We start from the raw sequence: 21,356 nt of genomic DNA on the forward strand, positions 1-21,356 counted from the left end.
TTGTCTGATAATAAGATTGATATATTCAGAAAGAGAAAGAGTCTACAGATTAAGCAGTTAATACAACACAGCCTCAGATAAAATATGTCAGGTGTTACAAAGAACATTATCAAATAGTGAAGGACATGAACTAGAACAATTCAGACCAGATGCCAGACAGTTATCGATAACTCGGTGAAACCTGAGGCTCACATTGTGCAAAATCATTGTGCAATAAAAGGAAGTGTCAGAGCTTTCCAACCCGCTCCCGAAAGGAGGCCAAGGCTGCGAGGCTCTCACTCACCCCTGCTGTACTTACACTTAGTGTCTCTCAACAAAACATACTCTGCACCCCACTCGAACTTGATAGAGGTCCCAGGCTGCAACACTGACACCACAACTGTGGTATTGTCATATAGAGCAGTACACAGGTCCAGAGCCACCCATAAGCATGGAGGTCTCCACATATGTGGAGATAAAAAATATAATATATATATATATTTATGATAATTTTTTTCAGAAGATTTAGGAAGTTTAGAAAGAAGTTTAAAATACTTCTCCAAGAAAGAGGTGTCCACACRCAGTAGCTGCTTTATGATGAAAGAAATCACACAAAATATTATTGCATGGGGCAAAAGGATTTCAGGATGAACACAAGGAGTGAGCACTGGTTTATTGGGAGTGCAGAGCAGATAACATGCCAAAAATAAACAGGAAAGAAAAAGCTTAAAATAGAATGAAACACATAAAATCTAGGTATCCAAAGTAGTAAACCAGGGAACATAAAAATAATATTGCATGTGAATAAAGGAGGAAGTGCATATCAGAAAAGTGGTTGTACAGGGTTCAGGAGAAGTTTTGAGAAGGTGATGGAGACGAATAGCTGTGGAGCAGCTGATACCACCCTGCAGCAGAAATGGTGGTAGCTGCCCGGGCTTAGGTCCGGGGCAGCAGATGGCAGCTAGGGCAAAAGAAGATTGCCCATTATAGGATGAAGCTTATCACACAATAAGCTGCAAGACGTAGATGCAAATTTAATGCTCTTAGAAGCTAATGGGGAGATCAAGAACTTTATGGCCTGTCTCAAGAACAGCAGCATGGTTACTGCTGAAAGTTGAAATTATTATTTTTATAAAGGAGAAAATATTTTATTCAGTTAGTATACTTCCCTGATAGATATTTTATTAAAATCCTCAAACTACTATTCTGAAGTACTACTGCAGTTGACCAAGACATTTTTCTTCCTTAGAAGCACCATATGATTTTTTTCATTATCTTTTTTAGAATTTTTTCTTTATTCTAAGGAAAGTATCAGTGCAGGGGAAGTGAGAGGGATCAGACTCAGCAGGTAAGAAAAAGAACTTGTCCTCAARGAAATAAAGATAGATGGAGAATAGCAGAGTTCACCAAAATAGCATTGCCAGGACAGGGCAATATCAGAATAACTGAGTTGTGTTTCCCTGCCTGCTCAGCTGTGCSCTGAAAATGTATTTTTTAATATTGCTAATGACTCTGGAGGAAATCCCCTATTCCAGAYTGCTTACACTTCCAACAGGACTAAAATATTGTGAAGTTAGTGCAGAGATAATTTCCCATGGACAGAGAGCAATGYAAGCTGCAAACCTCACGTCAGGGGCTGAGAGGAGGTTGAATGGTAGCAGGGCAGAAGGTACAAGATTTCCTCAGGGATGAAGTAGGTGTCCTTGGGTCCTGGCTTCCATGACCTGAACAGCCCCTTGGGACCAACTAATGGAGCCCTGTCAGCCCAAAGTGAGCACATCAGGATAAGATCCTCAGCATCCCTCGTTTCCAGATTATGACATCCATGCTTGAGTTATTGGAGGATAAAGGTGGAATTTCCCTGTTGGATAAAATTAACTCCTGTTCAGAGAAGTAATATCAGGTCTTTGAYTCATGGTGATCCTCTTAAGTTCTATGAAGGTTTTGGGCTAAGCTTTTATACTTCCTTATACATCTTTTAAGTACTACACCCCATCCAAAAAGGAGGTAGGTTCATGATGCTTGTAATCAACTTCCTTGTAAAGGCTTTTATTTTAATAGCATAAGATTTAAGTTTTAAAATACAAGCTAGGTGTGAAGTAGAATAAACAGCCACTAGCAAACATCATGAGCAAGGGTAGGTCTTTAATCTTAAACTCTATTGGGGTATTAGATGACTAAACAGAGAGAAGCCTCCTCCTGCTTGAGAAATCTCAGTCCAAGATTCTTTCCTAAAGATAGATGGATGTCTAAGCACCATCTTTTGAAAGTATGTAAGTTTACTCTTATACTTCTTCAGGAGTAGTCCTGGATCCTTCATATGGTGCTTGAGCAGTTAGTGGTTTCATCCAGGATAATGAAACTTGGTACCTTTTTAGAATGTRGAGGTTCAGTGAAGTTTCTCCCATTTCCCTTAAAAAAAAAGAAAAAGTGAAAAAAAAGTCACTCCCTATTTATAGGGAGTATTCCCTTCTCCTTGAGAAGGCTCTGAAAATATTCACAGAAAGAGAGAGCAACGGCCACTGCTTAATTCCTAGGCAGCCCACATGTGGATCATTTATGTGGGAGACAAGAGACTTGAATTCTAATCCCCATTTAACTGATAAGTAGATTCTTGAAACTCTTTTAAATAAAAATTATTCTACAGGAAAAAGTGAAATACCAATCAGCATAGCTTTTATCATGGAAGAGAGAGTTGGAGACCSTCAGGCAGAAGGAAGAGCTGAAGGCTGTGAGAAGGGGTACATTTCRGGAGCCTGATTCCGATGCTCTCAGGAGCATCAAGACTGGTTCCTGAAAGTGCTTAGGTTTGGCCTAAGTGCTTGGCCACCTGAGGCTTTTTGTGACCACACACCGTCCTGGAAGGAAATAAGGGAAAAAGCAAGGCCCCTCTGCATTAGGTCGTTGTAATAGAAGTAGTTAATCTGCTTGAAAACAGTCCTTAAAGCTAGGAATAGGCAGTTTAAAGCAAATTTAAGGAAATAAGCAGTTACAGCTTGCAAATCTTCCTTTTAATAAAAACCTCTGTACTCTTGCTTTCAGTGATACTTTTATTCTCTTTACCCTGAAAGAGATGACATGCTTTTACCAGTCATTCACCTTGGCAAATTCTTCATTTTTCAAATTAGTAACCTTTAATAAACACTCCCATGTAATTTGCATCGATAATCCTTTTCCCTAGAAGAGTAGGTGTTGCTGCAGGAACATGTCCAAAGGTTGCTCTCCAACCACTTAGTATTGAAAAAAAAAAAAAAAAAAAATCACCCTGCCAGCAGTTAGTATGACTCAATAACAGATGGAAATCTCATGCTTTCATATAGCATAACTCCCTTTCAGTTGCCATTAGTAATGAAGCACCTCAACTAACTACAGCCAGCCAGCAGCTGCCACGAACAACTGGCAGATAATATTTCTGCAAGTGCTGCTGTGCTGCATCAGCGCTTGAGACGCTGCAACCTGTGCTGCAGAGGCAGCATCTTCACAGTCACCCGACAGAAATGATTGCAGGCCTGCTTCAAATGCAGACGTGCATGCAAATGACTGAGTGATTTCAGGACTGCATAGTAACATGGTATACTGTTCTTTTCTGAGCATAATTTTACTGCATTAAACATTGCCTTATTTTAACTGAGAGTGCTTAAGATGAGCTGAAACTAAAGGAAAAACCTATTTTTTCCCCCAGAAGTCTCCTGTCATGGGACGAGGCAAGGGAGTTGTACCACTGTAACATTGTCCTTGAAATCGTTGGAGTCTTCTCATCTAAACAAATGGGTGAACATTAACAGATTTTGTTTTGCCTCTTTTTTTTTGTTGTTGGTGTTTTTCTTGGAATAAATTCATTCAGGAGTCATTCATGCCTTGCTTTATTTTGATATTGATCTTTATGCAGATATTTACTCTTTAGTTAATATTAGAGGCTTAGGCTGAGACCTTTTTTGTCCGCAACCGAGCTCAGGTTAAAAAAAAATCTGAGGGAATTTTGCAGAACTGAGTTAGAACTGTTTTCAAAAACCTAATCGAAAATCTTCTAGATTTAATTTTAGAAAGCCTAAAATTGCCCTTTTTTTAATATATATTGACCAAATATTGAATCCTCAGTTAAAAGCTTAGAGTCAGATCATTAGATGCATTGGTCGTTKAGTTTCACTCCTGTAGATGGAGGGCAGTTCCACCTTGCTCTCAGAAGAGAAATTGAGGTTGGGAGAGTCAGAGACGGTGATAACTCAGTGGCAGAGCAGTGCTCCTTTCACTCTGCGAGGGAGGTAGGTCTTATACGTGCCACCACTGAATCCAAAGAACCTCCCCTCACTCAAATCATTTAGCACAGAAGAGAACAAAAATGAAAAGATTATTTGATGGGAGGAATGGGAAGCATGRGAGGAATTTAGGGAAAGCATTTATTCTCCTTTTCTTTCCTTCTTTTTTCTTAACTTTAATGAAATTATAACTATTAGTGAAGTTTAYGGAGGTAGCAGTAACCTTTTCTTGCTGCACCAGCTTATGTGCAAGTATTCTTCAAAAATGACCAGTTTTGTTTGCACAACAATCAAGTACATGATTGATACATAGCAAGCACTGAATGCATTATCTTAAGTTAAACAAGCAAGTTAAAGCCACTGCTGATAGTCACTGGTTAGCTACCACCAAATAATTTCAATTTCCACCCCCCGCCACAGTAACTGAGCAATTAACCTGTGTGCCTAATGCTACTTCAAGATGGGTGCACCGTTTAGCTTTCTTACTTGTATTATGCAACACTGACATTCTGAAATTGGTGAAACATCCTGTAATCTGAGATCRTTGCCGCTAATTTGGGTAGAAAGACATCCAGTCAGCAAAGTGGCCAAAGAGTAGTAACCATACAGAATAAATGGTTTTTCTCTGGATAAGTACAGAAGAAAATGGAGAGTGTGCAAAGGCAGAAAACTGGAGGCAAGAAGATAGCCTTTTATTCCTGGTACTTGCAAGAAATGCACTCAAATCTCAAAAATACCACAGCTTCCTTAGGTTAGGTCAAGACGCTGAATCGCCAAAGCTACAGTTTCCTAATCTGTGAAAAAGGGATAAAATTCCATTCTGCCATGCTTTGTAGATGGTGACTAACATAATAGGACTGCATGCCCAGTTGAGACTGACTAAATTAAGTTAATAAATAAGCATAATGCTGGAGAAAAGGGAAAAGAATATGTATGAGAATAAAAGATAATCAAAAAAAATGCAAACCTATTGGAAAAACTCAAATGTGGTGTAGACTTAGGAGAGGATGGATATTAGGGAGCATACAGAAAGCACAAAAAACAGAAGAGTCTGCATAAGGGACTTGGAACAAGAGTATCTGAGGGGGAAAAAAAAAAGAAAAAAGTTAGAAAAGCATCTACCTTTTAAATATGACTGATAGCAGAAAAAGCACTGGCCTCACTGTGAAACAATGAGCACCCTGTGGCAGGCCAGCATCGTGCCATGCACTTTCCCTAGCTAGAAGAACAAGTTCCTTCCCCTGCAATTGCTTGCATTTCCCCTGCAGTATCATCAGGTGTCCCAGGCCCTCCGGAGATCAGCAGCACAGAGCAAGCTCCAGAACAGGGTAGGTGCCTATGAACCCAAAACACTTGCACAGGAGTGCTACTAATAAAGAAAGCTGCCTTGGGGACTAGTAAGTCTAATGCTAATTAAAGTTGCCGATTAGCAGCTTTGAAGGCTGTGTGTGGCTCCCTTCATCCCCAGGACAGTCATACAGGGATGCCTACTAGAGGCAGGCACCAAATGAAGCAACAACATGTCATTCTTGGTCCATTGGAATGAATGMAATTCCTCTTCTTCCCCCCTGCTCCATCTGCAAACCAGTCAAGCTGTCAGTGCCGTGACMTTTATGCCTTTGTTCATCCCTTGTTCACATATATTGGCCCCACATTACTAACAAACATCATCCAGCCATGACTGAGATGATGGTCTTGACTTTAGTCAACCTTCAGACCTGAAATGCATCTATCCACCCACAGGTGGAGTGAGGTTTTTGCTGTTCTAAAGAAATCAAGAGCAAGTACCAAGGAAGATAGCACCAGATTAACAGTTTGAGGTAGGTGACAGTCAGAAAAACAGGGCATGGACTTCCACCTCAAAAATCCATAAGAGTTCCATAGAAAGAAAAATAAATAAATAAAAAACAAGCAATAAAATAAAAAGTTTGAGAAGATAGCAGCTGTGAGGAGCAGTGTTTTCTGGAAAAAGAAGCCCTTAATGCCTGGGTGGAGGTGAAATACAATGTTGACCTCTAGTTCTATCAGTCTCAAATAGATCCTATTGTTTCCCTTAAAAACCCAATTACAATCCAAACAGACAAATAAGCCAGACCTTTGGGAACTTATTAGCATTCCACTTTCTCAGGACACTGCGTTATTTTCTAATAATGATAAGAAGAGCTTGCCAAAGTGACTTCCGAATTTCTATGCACATACATCATTCCACACGTCCAGTGTCTGTTGCACAACAAAATATGTGAAATAGATATTAAAAACTGCACATACAGTTTGGTTCAAAAAGGTGACCCTGTGAGGTACCGTCTAYGACAGCATTCTTCAAGGCAGAAAGACAGTTGAGGTTATCTGACTAAAAATGGTTTATACGGAACTCTATTTCTTCCATCCTTGCTATGGACAGCTAATGGACATCCTGGAAGCAAATTCTGGCCCCTGACATTTTTAACAAGCTGTGCAAGACGGCCAGCTAAGTCAGGAGTCCTGGTGTGTGGAGGGGAGAAGCCTTAGGCTCTAGACTGCACCTAAAGGGTTTGAAGCTACTGCAGTGCTAAGCAAGCAATTGTCTCTTGCTCCCTTACACACAGGGTTGAGAAGAGCGGCCCCCCCAAATACCATTTGGGGCATTTATTTTCCTCACTAATTTAAACTACCTTATAAACTGTGTTGTACAAGCCCAGCACACATTTTTTTCATATAGGGCAAGCATATAAACAAATTATTCCTTACTTGACCTAGGGAAACACCACACCCACTCTGTACACAATTATATCTTTTATGTTCTGCATGAAAGAATCTACTGCATATGAATCTTAGTACAAAGTTTAAATAAAGAATTACCAAGTAATAATTAACCCAGCCTGTCATTTATTACGATTAAACACTAGGGTAAGGTCTGTTTCGTTTAATGCTTCCCAGGGAATGTACTCATTTTAGAACAGGTATGACCAGTTACAGAGAGGTCTCCAAAGACATAATGTTCTCCTCGCGGCTCAGTGATGCACAAGGTATTCATTTTTATTGCTGGTTTTGACCCAGTTATTGATATCACTGCCAATGTGACATGCTAAAAGCTATGCCATGCTGGGGTTATGACCCAGGACTTTCACCTCTAAGGACCTATAACCTCTCTTACCGGGTTTAATTAAGAGTCTTACTCTGCTTCTGTTGAGATCCTTTCACTGCAGGACAAAATAGGCTACTGTACTGAGAACATGTGGCTCAGACATAAGGAATTCCAGTCTGCATTTGAGTCCTAAGCTACATCACCACAGAAGTAACACTTTTGCTGTGCACCATGTCTGACCAGAGCGCTCTTACTAGTATAAGAGCAAATAAACCAGACTCAAATGTGAGGARGTTAATTCGGTGATGTCATAACAAGAGTCTTATGGTAGAGGTACCTCTTGATCTAACTGTCTAATATGGCATTTTGAGAGTGAGTGGTATAGACTTCAACATGCAGACTCCCCCGAATTTGGTAGCATTCAACAGGATTTGCCATCAAAATTCTGCTGTAGTCACCTGGTGCCATCTGTGTTGCTCAGTTCCTCCAAGGGCACTACAAATCATCTTCTCCTGAAGCTTCACTTTCAGAGTTTGGGGTCAGAGATAATGCTAATCTTACAGAGTTATTGTTTACTATTTATGTTATCGCTGCACCTTGAAATCCCAATGAAAGGGCCTAAATTAACCGGGTGTTTTGCAAACAATAATAAGAAAGAGCTCCTGCATCAGAGATCCAGCAGTTCTTATCACCCAGGATAAAAGAGAGTGATGGAAGAGATAAACTACAAGGTGGGAGTGGATTGGAAAGACTGAATAACTGTAAAGCAAACAGATTTCGCTGCGGCTCACTACTTGCCTGACTAATGGGAGTGGTTCCTGAACATCACAGTAGCTAAAGGTTTTGAGGAAGGATTTAGAGCAGGATAAGACATCAGATTTATGGATTTTGGCAACAACTGGTTTCTGATGCTAGGTCCTGTGGGAGAGAAAAGATTTAAGACTTCTGGATAGCACTGAAAGAAGCAAAACTGGTTAGAAGTTGCATGAGGTGACCACTCCTCACTAATAAATTAATTGTTATAGCATATGGTAGAAGATAACTTTGCTAATTKACTCTAGCCCATTTACAACTATAAACTGGAAAACAGTCTTAATCTTCATCTCTTGAAAGTACATCTAATTATATCCTCTTCGTTGTTTATCCCAAAATTGATTGTACTCCAGTAGGAATGCAGTCCAGAAAACAAAGTTGGATGTTGAAATGCAAATTGCACAAGAATCATCTTCACAGAGGTGGGAGAATTGGGAGATGTTATAACCTTTTATGGGCTATAAACACTAAATGCCTTGCCAGCTGTTTAGAACAGGTAAATATAACATTTCTATTTTGTGCAAGTGTGAAATAGAGAGCATGACTGCATTTTACACAGTCTCATCTCTTTTCAATAAGAATGAATCTAAGGTATCCTACACTTCTTTCCAATGAAAGCWTAAAACCAAGCAGGAAAGAAACAGTTACTAGTGAGCTGATAAATAAAATCAGATATAACTAATATGGAATTATGTTTGAGTGAAATTAGATTTAAATTGAGATGTTTAACTCTAATAATCTCATAAGAAAGAAATAATTAAAGAGCTCCCAGAGCTCTGTGGGTGTGCTTACCATGGCCAGGAGCAGCACCTCTCTGTGTCCTTATTCCACTTCTCCAGACAGCCCCTGGATACACTTCCAGGTTTGACTGCCCATCCATTAGTCCTGTGTCCTGGCCAGGAGCCTCCCTCTCCCATCAGTCAGGGACTTTCCCCCACYAGTCACCTTTAACCACAGGTTTGAACCTGGGCCAGGCTGGCTGCCCAGATTGCCCCACTGATGCAGCGTAGCAAGGGATGAAGCCTGCTGCAGCCAAGCTCTCGAGCAGCTGAGTCACTAAATTCATATGCATCCTCTCCTCGAGGACACCACTTCATTTACATTCAGCCTCCTCCCTGTACATTTAGCTATGCATTTGCTACTGCTTAGCTTCTGCCATGAATTTATAATGCATTTTTGAAATGATCAGTGGCTCACCCATGCAATATACAGCCATGCTAGCTTCAAGTCTTACCTGCACTATGTGTTCATGCCATATGGATTTGAAGACTGCATTTACTCATTTCCTGGCTTTCATGTTTTTAATAAAAAAATACATATCCATATGACTTCTGGCAGTCAATAAAAAATGCTAATTCACCTTATTTCTAGATGCTCAGTCACCCCATGGGGTGCTCAAGCACCCCATTACTTTAGCTTCTCAGTTCCAATATTAGATCTCTGTTTTTTAGGCCTCAATTAACATTGTTTTCACTAACACGTATAAACTCCTATTTCAGGAAGCAGGGAAATTAACCACAACCTTTATTTATTTACATCCACATAAAATAAAATCTAACTAGAGTTGTTAGAGCACTTGGCACAAGTTTAGAAACATAATTATAATATTATAGAATCAGTCAAAACACCAGCTGCTCTTTCTTTCCTATATCTTTTCCATCAGCCACATATCATTCACTATTTAGTGAGAAGATGCAGTAAAGATTAAAACTCAACCTAAACCATATCTATTACACAATCRTATCTTTACCTTGCTGCTATATCTAGGCATCTCTTGTACAGTCTTTGGAAAGAAGCTGAGCAATAAACAAACAACTTCTTTTTAAAAGTATTGGTGTCTTCTTCTGTCATGAAGCCTAGAGCACTGCATCCAGTCAGTTCAGCCACTTCTATGGCTCAGAAACACCTTTCATATAACTTTGAGAGATGCATTTAAAAATGTTTATCCCTCCCACTGAGCTGCGAAACAAAGCAATTAATCATCCAAATAAGATCTAAAATAATTCTTCCTGTATACAATTTTCTCATTGATAGCAAAAAATATTTTTTAGGGTCAATAGAGATGTGGAATGCAGAATTGAGTACTGATTAATCAGGATAAGACTGTAGTTGATATGAGAGCAAGTTTAATATCTAGTGTTGTAAATTATTACTACTGTTGGGCATTTAACATCCTTCTCAAGTGCAGTGAGAGATGCAGGTGTTCATAACACTGAGTCATTTTTGCATACAGAAAAAGGCTGAAAAGGGATGCAATGGTGCTCTTTCGGGCATTGCCAACTGACCACATGAGAGTTTGGAGCAGGGTGTACTTCAACTAGCACTCCTAAGGTTTTGCTTGGGACAACCAAGATACAGCTCTCCATCCAATCTTGACATGAATAAAGTTTTTTATATGTTCAGAAGTTCTACATGGCTACAAGTTTGTCATTGTTAAACATATAACAGGTATTAATCACTTTGGATGTATTGCAGAAGGTGGGAGGTAAAGGTTTTCCAGGTACCCACTACCAATAATAGGACTGAAAAGGGAGATAATGCCTCACGGTAGCATACCTGGAAAGCATGAAAACCACCCAGAAGTCTAAGTGAGCAATATGCTAAACCTAAATTGGATTTTGAATATGGCAATTGCTTATAATATTTACAAATCAGCACTTTAAAATGTTGTGTTCGTCCAGCCATATATATACTTCTAGTGGCAATAGTTTATCCTGCAGTGGTATAAATTACAGTACTTATCTTCAATGTACATTACAAACTGTCTGTTCATTCCCTGCATCACCATAAAAGGCAATAGCATTTTCTCCCCAGTTGGGAGTAGAAAAAGCATATGCAAATATTTCTTGGTAACCCTAGCAGAGCTGTGCAGCCTCCATGGAAGCAGGGATTGGAATGTGCACAGGGCTCTCYAGGCCTGCCCTTGGACTGTGTACCCCAGGTCCTCTCAGGACCAACAAGTTTGATTAATTCCTTGGCTGGCTGCTCAAAACTTATGTCTGAGTATTAAATCTATCTTCCTCTAGATATAAAGTCTATCTACATCTCTACAAAATCTAAAGAGATACCCCCCTCTGCTTTTATTTTTAAAGCCAACTAACAACTGATAAACATCTGACAACAAGCAGTTCATCAAATAGCACGTGAAGCTTTGGTGTATCAAAGTGCAACAGATCATAGAACAGGCATTTGTCTAAAATGTAGCCAGATTTTCTAAAGAGCTCAAGGATAGTTTTTTTCTTTTCTTTAAATATTCAGCATCCGCGTCTATAGGCAAATTTTTAGAAGAGCCCAAAGCCACATGTGCTAAAACTCTAAGCATGTTGCTAGTTATTTTCATTCTTAAATAGAAGCCAAGCTTTTTGAAAAATTTTCCCCCCTTTGAAATATTTATGCTAAAGAATATTACAGTATCCTCCACTTAGTTTGGGTTCCAGATATACTTGTATGTCTCTACAAAAATAATCCTATTGTAAAACACTTTTTTTGTGAAATGAAAGACAACTGTAGGAGTTGTGGAACATAGCCGCTTCATTTTGTTATTAAGTGAAAGGGCTTCATAGGTGGCCTGTGTGTGAAATACTTCATCCTACTTGTTTGGAAGCTTTATATTGTAAGAGCATGTCAAGTCATTTTTCAAWAGCATCTACTCATAAGGCAGGCCTTCAGTTTACTTTTTCATATATATATATAGGTTCATAAACAAATGCTTTATTTCCCTTTTGAAAAAGTATTGTGACTTTAATATCAGATTTGATTTTATTTCATTATATTTGCACACTCTTCCTCTGGAAATCTAGAGTACCACAACTAGATGTTACAAGCCCTCATCTCTCTGAATAAGATACTAGAGCATAGCCTCAGAAAGAGATYCTAACTGATTAGTTATCAACAAGGAGATTAGAGATGGTCTGAAGGAAAAATTGGCTAGCTTCATAATGGGGTCAAGTGCAACATACTGCTCTTACAMAGAAGGATTCAACTCTACAAGAGCAGAACTAGGGATGGTTGCCTGGAGAACCACTCCGGATACATGGAGCAAGGGATGCACCAGGTCTCAAGCTGCTCATCACTAAACATTGCACTACCAGCAATCAGCAGCAAGGGAGGGAACACCAACCTTGGTCACAGAAAGCAGAACAGTTTGCAAGAAACCCTCAGTGCTCATCTTCAGTGTTGTAACACTAACTAGAAAACTGAGCCTAAAGCTGAGAATCCCACTTTAACAAATACACCAGGCCCAGGAAGTTGGTTCTGGGAGAGCAAGAAGAACAGGCAGATGCCTTTGAATGATTTAAGGAAGTGGAGCTTGTCAGCCTGGAAAGAAAGTTGTGCAGTACACTTGCTGCTGCCAAAAAGGAAGGGTATTATCTCTTCATCCATGTCACCTCCAGTCAGGATGGCTGCAAGGCCAAGGGAATAATGAAGTCTGCCAAAGCTGAAATGCACTGATGCTGTTTCAGGAAAGGGCACTAAGAGGTGACAGAGTTACCCAGGTCAATGGCTGTGAGACACAGAAGGCCTGTGCTGGTGAGACGACACCAGGAGGGCTTGGCAAGGCCCCTCAGGGAGAGCTCAGGTCAAACWTCAACCAGAGGAGGAAACATGAGGCACAACAACCAAGGAGCTTGTAACAAGTGCTGTTTATTCCACCCTGTTGACTGAAAGAGAAATCCATTTTCTAAAGTGTGTTTCATCACCCAACAGGTACAAAAGGCAGCCCATCATCTTGTGTGAATGGTTAGCAAGTGTGTCTACCTCCATGTGGACATGGGCACACACATGAACGCAGGAGGGCAATCAGACAGCATGTTCAAGACTAGAGGTCTAAGTGTCCATTGCTGAGCCCAACTGATGAAAGATTAAAAGAAATCCTATGTATTGCTTGGCTCAGAACACCCAGGAAGGAGAGGAACTGCTTAGAATTGCCCCTGGGAGATTACGGCTAGGAGCAATGGGGTAAAGTCAGGTAAAGAAAAACAACGTGAACATCAGTAAAATTTCCTAACTCAATGTTATTAGACTGGAATAATCTCCCCTAAGGGAAGCAATAAAACTGACATCATTTGCATCTTTGCAAACTAGACCAGACAAAGCACTGGGAAATATACTGTAGGGAATAATCCTGTAAAAAGATTGCACTATTTTTTCCCATCTATTCTTTCCTCATAAGATTGCTTCATCTATAGAATATGCCACACTCCTTTTCCTGTTCCTATATTCCCTTTCCCGTGGGCTGAATAAAAAAAAAAAAAAGAAAACCCTGAAACACATTGAGGTGAAACATATTCGGCCAATACACTTCGTAAAAAAAAAACTGCAACTTTTTTTGCCTAAAATATGACCAATGATAGATAAGTAGATACAAGATTGTATTCTCTAGGCTAATGACACACTTCAGTACAATATGCAATTAGGTTTGCCTTAAATTAATTACTGCTTGACATGCTGCTCATATAAATACTCTGTGTAACAGGAGGAAGTCTGTTTGACCTTAATTATTGCCTGTAAATAATCCCCGAGTTGTAACTAAGTAGTGCCTTTAAAATGTAATTATTATAATACCAGAGTTACAGAGCTCATTGATTTATAATTGCCTGATTGTTTATAGCCATTAAAGCACTGCTGCRATAGGTTCATCATGCGTGCAAGCACCGGCACAGAAACTGGTGAAGTACAGCCAGGACCTCAAGGAGGAACTTGGAATAACATCATCTCCCACAGGTAAGCAGATAAATAACTGCTCCAGTCCAGCTCAGGTCAGTAGCGTTCTTCACACGGCCCATAAACTGTGAGAAAGGAGTTAGTAATTTCAGGGTAGGTCCTCCAAAACAACTGGGAGGTGATGGGGAGAGACAAAAAGGCAACACCAACATCTCAGACTCCCACCAACCCCTTTGCTGCACTGCCATCCAAAAATTCCTCTTTTTGAGCCYGATTTATACTTTTAGGGTCATGATGTATAATGCATTTATGGAAATAAGAGTAACTGTGCTACTAGGAAACAGTGTTCATGGAATTGTTTCCTCTTCCTCAACAAGCATTACATTAAGCATTATGGACASAAAAATTCTGCTGCTCATTCTGTGTATCTTTATAGGTGAAATACCTCTTCAGAGAGGATTCAAGGCACACACAAAATTCTCTGATCTTTTTCGTGTATTCAGTTCTTTCCTTGCCACTGTCTAGCAATCAGCGTCCAGACCCGGCATGTATTTTGTCCTTTGTGAATGAAAATCAGTAAGTAAATAATATAGCATTAGAATTATTCAGCATAACACACTTTCACTCAGTGTCATTGAGAAAAAAAAACTCACAAGGGAACAGCAATAGAAAAGATACCACGTTAAGTCTTAACTCTGAAAAATTGAAAATAAGCTTAAAAAAAGGACGTTTCACTAAAAAAGTATTCATAAATAATTTGATAACATTACAAATTTGACTAAATATAAGCCTTAGCTCAAATCTCAGTGTAATTAGCTAAGAACCAGGTGAGTGCCTTGTTACAGAAGTAGCTCCTGGAAGGAATGGTTAAACTATGGACTGCACATTCCAATAACCACGCTGGCATTCAGAGAGCCAGAATTTCATCCACAAAAGAAGAATAAGGGAAAGAGATTCACTACATTCTGAGTGCACAAAATTTTAAGAAATACTCAGAAACTTGTGTAAGATATTTGAGTGCATATCTACAATTTTGAAAGCCTAAGAAAGCTTGTTTTGTGTTTAGACTATTAAAGAAATTGCTAATGTGAATTTCTTCAACGTAGGTCAAAACTACTGAAAGCAGGGGTGAAGACTTCTTGCATAAGCCATAAAGATAGTTTTAGGGTTAAAGTAAATAGCTCTAAATAACTGACGGCTGCAATCCTTTTTCAGGCATTCCTAGTCTTTACAGCGTGCTCCTGAAAAGGGAATATTGGTCATGTGGCTTCATTAGTCAGGTAACTTAAATTCCCCATGGTAAATGAGACTAAAGAAATGTAAAATATTCTAATACTGTAAAATGCAGATGAAGTGATAAACCCCAGTTGTTATTATCAGCATTCCACAGCAATTAGGGAATCTCAGCAGAATCCCATATCTATGGGAAGAAGATCAGATTGGCTCAAAGTGTGGTCCTGTCTCATCATGTGACGGAGTGTAGGATTAAAGGAATCTCTATCTCAGTGTTTCTTGCACACTATCTTTTCAGCTTATAATTGAAAGTGCTGTTTTTTCAACTGTCAGTTATGCAAATCCAATATAGGTTCTTGCCCTTCTGCATACCCTCACCAGTCATCAAGGCTCTGCAGCCAAATTCAGTACCTGCTCAGACCTATTCCTTTCAGTCTTTGTGATATGACAGACAAAGAACAACGGGTTTAAACGTAGGAATCGTCTACCGCCAATCCCCTTGGAAAGGTTTTAGTGACTAACCTCCTTCTAGCTAATCCAGTTCTTCAGACATAGCACAAAAAAAAAAAGCAATAAATTAAAAATTTCACTCATTCATACACTTTGTCATTTTCCTTGGTTTAGTGATGTCTATAAAAAAGGCTAAATTGCTGACATGCTGTAAATTTTGCCWAATATGAAGTTGGAAAACTGACCCATTCATTTTGTTTTCCTTTTCTGTGAWTAGGTGACATTCTGTGATCAGGTGACAGGACAATCCTTATCTTACACTCAGAATACAAACTCTCCAGCACAAGCATCACCATGCAATCCTATGTCCCTTCATCRTTATAGTCAGGTTAAGAATGGTAAGAAAAGACAAGTACTTTTGCACAGAACTGGGAGTTTTGAAGATTTACTGGTGCATGAACTACATCGTAAGAACATCAAATATTATTTAAATAATGTGAACGGTTTTATTTTTTTCCTAGCTCAAACTTTTGAGYTTATTTTCCATGTTATTTTGCCCCAACTGCAACACTTAGCTGAAATAACCAAAGGAACTCTAACTGATAAAWGTAACCACAGGGAAGTGATCTGAGAGCATAACCTGATACAGGTTGAAACTGATGAGGTTGCCTTTGTCTAGGAAGTTGCAAAGTCCTCAAGAAGMAGCAAGTCAAAGTGCTCACAATGTACAGAAGGGGAAAAAAAAAAAGCAGCAGTTGTGAACAATTTGTGATTAAATAATCACTACAGGGCAAAAACTAGTTACTTTCCTGGCATTCACGGGCTAACTAGAGTGGGAAAAAAAAAAAAAACAAACAAAGTGCAAAAGGTCTGTATTGACAGAAGTTATTCTGTTTTTCTGCTAACAAATAAAAGGCTGAAATTCTGATAAGTGCAGCGACAGAAACAGCAGAGGTTAAAGACCTGGCCTGCAGTATCTAGCAAGTTTTGTCGAGTACTTTAAAACAATTGTTCCCAGACTGAGATCCAGGAAGACCCTGCAAGTGTTTTTCAGTTGATCACAAGAACAGCAGCAAATGCCATTTCCAGTTAAAATTTAACTGAGACAATGTAGGATGACCTTAAGAAAATGTGAAAGTTAATTTTGTCCCATCAAACCATATTTGAGAGGCGTTAAAAAAAAAAAAATTACAAAGCCCTGGACTTTGAATAGCCAGRGATACTTGATACTTAACAAAATGCAAGACTACCAGCATTCAGAAAGACAGTTTTCCCAACTAAGAAGATACAAGATATGAAACCATTTAATAAGCCTTTGGAATGGGGTAAGTGCAACATCTATCCTAGTCACTTGCCTACCCTGGSACTACTTAATAGAAATCACTGCTAATTTATTAAAGAAAGTTTTTCTTCTTTCCCGGGAAGAAAGGACCAGACAGCAAGACATTTCCTCTTACTGTTATCAGTCACTGCTCCAGTATTTGGCCCATACCTGGGGAGGGCAAATTGCTTCTACATCACCATCTCCAACACTCTCYTGGAGCAGTTATAGAGGTGCAGGATGCTGCCCCTCTACCTCAAACAGCTGTGATATGTGGAGAAACAATGCACTGGGAAAGTCCTCTAGAGGAGCTGTACACATGTCCTTAAGAAATACAATTCCTTGGGAACAGTRGCCAGAGGAATTACTGAAGGGAGGTCCAAAAGCACACAGGAAAGCCATTGGGAATATAAATATCAGTGTCCTAGATTTGYGCAAAGGTTGTCCCAAAGAGATCTGCTTATTTTAGCTGATCAGCAGAGGCTTGCTTTCTCTTCTTCCTGGACTTGCTTGAACTCAGTCCATCAGAAATATTGTGTGAGTATAAAGTAAAAATAAATAAAAATATAAAAATTAAAAATTACCAATAAAAATCAAAATAATAGCACCAACAGATGGGGTCCTAGTTTTTAAGGATCTCTGGAAACACAAAGTAGACAGTTTGTATGCYCGAAAAGTATGATGAAGACATATGATCAACTTTGACATTTGACCATCTTACTTGAGGACCCCAAGCAGCTGGRGACACCAGCTTTAATATTTAATAATTAATAATGTAATGTATTTAGTAACTTACTCCAGCCTCCCAGAGTGGAAGTCCTAGGAGCAAGATGCAGTATCAGTACAGGAGCTATTAGTACAGGATCTAGCACAGTTTGAACCCTCTCTCAGTTTAAATCTGCAAGCAGTAAAATACCAATTAGTGTTATTCCTACTGAGGGACATTTGCTTCCACCCAGAGCACCTCTAAGGAACACCCAGGACTCTGTAAGTGGCAAAACAGACACCTCCCCAATTAACACAGAGGTCATATGTGCTGACAGGCATAATATAAGCAGATTGTCCCACTTTTCCACCCACTGCATTCTCATTGCTAATCTAATTAATACCCTCAGAGTATTTCAGACGGTCACTTGCGAGTGACAGCCAAGATGAAACACTCAGATATCTTTTGACATGTGCTTGTTTTCCAGCAGTCTCATTTCCGACACCCCTTTTCTMCCCCTCCTTATCATTTGCCTCCTGCAAATTTACTGTCTCTGTCTCCCAGCCCTTGGGAGGAGAGGGCAGGACCGAGCCACAAGGAATCTGGCTCAATAAGGAAGCTGGAAACATCTCTGTTTCCCACCCCCCCACACTCTATTCTTTTAGAATAGAAAGAAATAGAAAAAGAATAGAAACWTCTATTCTTTTTGCTACCCACCTCCAAATCATCAACATCCCATTGACACGGTGTTAATCCAGGGGCTGCAGCTACCTCTAAGGCTGAGGCTGAGCCAGGAGCAAACCACATTGCAAGAGAACAGTCCTCACCTACATATYTTGAAGACTAAGTATCTGGAGACAAAAGGAATGGAGCAAACCAGGAGGATGAGGATGTGGTAGAAGGTAAAATATTTGTRTTTACCATTACATTTAGCCATTTATACTTTTCCCGTGAAGTACTAAGCACAGTAGTTGTAGGGTGCAAGTCATTTGTGGAACACARAAAGGTTATCCTCTTCTCTCGCCTATCTTCATCTCTGTCTGGGGTCAAGCCAGAAAGAAAACAACCACAAAAACTATTATAATTTTACATGTGATATGATCTACAAGATTTTTGCTAGATTGTCATATTTTCAGAAAAAAAMCCCACAAACAAAACCCAGAAAATACACACATGATGCTCTTATCAATGTATGCCTTTCCCAAGGGATATTATATACAACAGGTGAGACAGTTGTAATCCAGGAGCAAGGGTTAACTAATATGCACATGTGTAATGATCTCAGAAAAGACGTTTTCTTTCAAGAAGGTAGGAAGTGAATGGAAATAGCTTTTTTTAAATGCTATCACAGTGATCTCCTTTCCCTTTACAGGAACAGCAAAAAAAAAAAAAAAAAAAAAAAAAAAAAAAAAAAAAAAAAGTGTCACAGATGTGGAAGCAGAAGCGGGAAGAAAAATAACAACACAATAAAGCTGTACTAGCTCTGCAGAAGGGAGGGCTCCATGAAAACCCAGGGGCATAGCTAAGGCAAGGCTTGAGCAGATTAGAGGCCTTTTGAATGAAGAGCTGGCAATTCTCAACCCTTTGCAGGTACACAATTTATTCCTGCACTCCCTGCAAGCGACTCATCTCTTCAGTTCAAAGGATGCTGCTGATATAGCTAACAAGAGTCTTATAAAATGTCTAATCCAAATTTCATCCAACTTGGCGAGAAAAATCCAAGAAACTATATAGACTTTCTGAGAAGTTCATTTTAAACCAAATCAACTAACTCARTGCAGGGAAGAGAGCCAGTTACTATATTCTTTAACGTCATTTCCAGGTAATCTCATGGCAAGGAAACAGTGATAACATGATTACACAYGTCTGTATGAAGAGTTAGTGCTTTCGTTTAAATACGATATTAGTTTTTTTATGAGCAAACTAATAGGGCTGTATACTTTCTTTTATACAAATTGTTCTTTAACAAAAGGTTAAAGAAAGCAACTTAACATGCTGGTGCAATAAACACTAGAATTGCATTCAGCCCATCAGAAAAGGAAAAAATGAGAAATGTAGTTCTTCGTCACCACAGGCCTTAAACTAAGAAATAATAATAATGCAATAAAAATAGTCAGAAATAAATAAATGAGCCCCGGCAGCGAGCCCTTCCTCCCTTCTCTGCGGGCAGTCACTAGAGGGCATCATCAGCTGCTCCATCTGGAGCGCAGGCCAGGCCGGMGGCCTGGGCCCGGCTGCCCAGGGAGGCGAGGGGCTGCGCCCGGCCGCTGCCCTCCGCAGAGCCCTGGATACGCGGCTTTCCAGGGGCTCTCGCAGCCTTCGTGCCGGGGCACCTGCCTGGCGCCGTGAGGCACGTCTGCTCTGGAGCGCAGCAGGCAGGAGCACCCAAGAGCAYGTGGCTCTCCGCACAGCACCACGGCCGGCACGCACACCAGAGGAGCCCGGAGCACTGCGCCCCAAGTAGGGCTAGCCCAATCCACCACCACACATGCAATAAGCAGCACTCACTGCTTTACGTCACTATTCCTTCACATCTTCTCCTAGCGCTCAAATGCTCTTACAGTTGGCTTGCCTACCACAAGCTCTGCAACACAATCAGGGCACCCGTTACACACTCTTACCTGGTTGCCCAAGTTGCCTTTGGAGCACAGGGATGTCCTCCTGGAAGATACCTCACTCCCACCATAGAAGGAGCCTCAGGAAGGAACCTCACCACCCAGGCCTATCTGAGGGGCATTGCAGGATCACAGCTCTCCAGRTGGCTCAGCAGAGCCTACTTACCTGCTTCCCCCTCGCTAGCTCAGCACTGCACCTGGAGKGCTCAGCTGCCTAAATCAGCTCAGCACCCACTGCCGCACTCCTGGGCCAGTCGCAGCTTGGTTGTGAGATGCCCCCTGTCCTCTTGCACCTCCCTGTCCTCCTACAGGGGCAGCAATGATGCCTTACTCTAGCTCACTCTGACTCATGCATCATGCTAAGAACTTCTAGTGGTCTGCAGAGTTGCTCTTGACTACTTTGCAGAAACTAAACGTGCCTTCTGGCCAGCTGGCTGAGGAAGAGGCAGACCTGAAAGTAGCCACTAGCCACAGATTGACTCTTCACCCGTGCCACAAGCACCCCATTCATTCAGATTCAACTAGACTACCTCTTTAAAAGGCACTACTAAAACAGAGACATCCATCACCTTCCTGGTATACAGACATGAATATCTGTGGGGTTATCTGTAGAAATGTTTACCTGTTGACTTTTCCATTTTGCCCTGACAGCCTAAGGAAAGGTGAAATGCCAAGCAGACCATGAAAATATGATTAGCTTTGTTAGATCCAAGGTAGGAAATATCTCCCAGAGATTCATCAGGAATGTGTCTACTAAGCAACGCTCTATGTAACAAACCAGGTCCCATTTTTTCATTCACCCCTTTAGAGTGAGAGTGCTAGGGGAAAGGCATGGATGTTGCAGGCGCTAAGAGCACATGGGAGAAGATCCAGCTAATGATGGGGGTTTGCGTACAGCTGTTTATCCCCCACTTTTCTTTTTTTTCTTTTACCTCTAATCTTCTTTCTGCACTTCCTGAAATGTCAGATAGGTCATCTCCATTGCTTGATTGCAAGTGCTGTGACCAAAAGCATCACTATACCAGGATCCTTAATCCTGCTGTTACATGGACTGCTATGCTGGGAATAAGCATCTATATACACACCATTGACAAGGGAGTTTTTGAGCCCTTAAACGGATTGCAAATGCTGCTATATCCATGCAAATTCACAGCAGGGCGAAACTGCTGTCTCTGCATGTCACCTCAAGGACTCTCTCCCACAAATATGAAGCTTGGGAATAATACGGACATGATGGGCACAGCACCACGTCCTT

The 21,356-nt window shown here is 40.4% G+C and overlaps 2 long non-coding RNA genes across 2 annotated transcripts; both read right to left on the minus strand.

The window, feature by feature from the left end:
• Nucleotides 1–2,084: 2,084 nt before the first annotated feature.
• Nucleotides 2,085–20,179, minus strand: LOC112943543. The gene is made up of 2 exons (XR_003248617.1): nucleotides 20,108–20,179; nucleotides 2,085–2,391 (listed from the first exon to the last, which is right to left on the minus strand). It is a non-coding gene; the product is annotated as an uncharacterized LOC112943543 (long non-coding RNA).
• Nucleotides 13,854–18,318, minus strand: LOC112943542. Its single transcript, XR_003248616.1, has 3 exons — nucleotides 18,204–18,318; nucleotides 17,577–17,678; nucleotides 13,854–13,901 (listed from the first exon to the last, which is right to left on the minus strand). It is a non-coding gene; the product is annotated as an uncharacterized LOC112943542 (long non-coding RNA).
• Nucleotides 20,180–21,356: the final 1,177 nt, after the last annotated feature.

The sequence above is a fragment of the Nothoprocta perdicaria genome, unplaced genomic scaffold (assembly GCF_003342845.1).
Source record: "Nothoprocta perdicaria isolate Ctin4 unplaced genomic scaffold, notPer1 scaffold_15, whole genome shotgun sequence".
In the NCBI taxonomy this organism is placed as follows: Eukaryota; Metazoa; Chordata; class Aves; order Tinamiformes; family Tinamidae; genus Nothoprocta; species Nothoprocta perdicaria.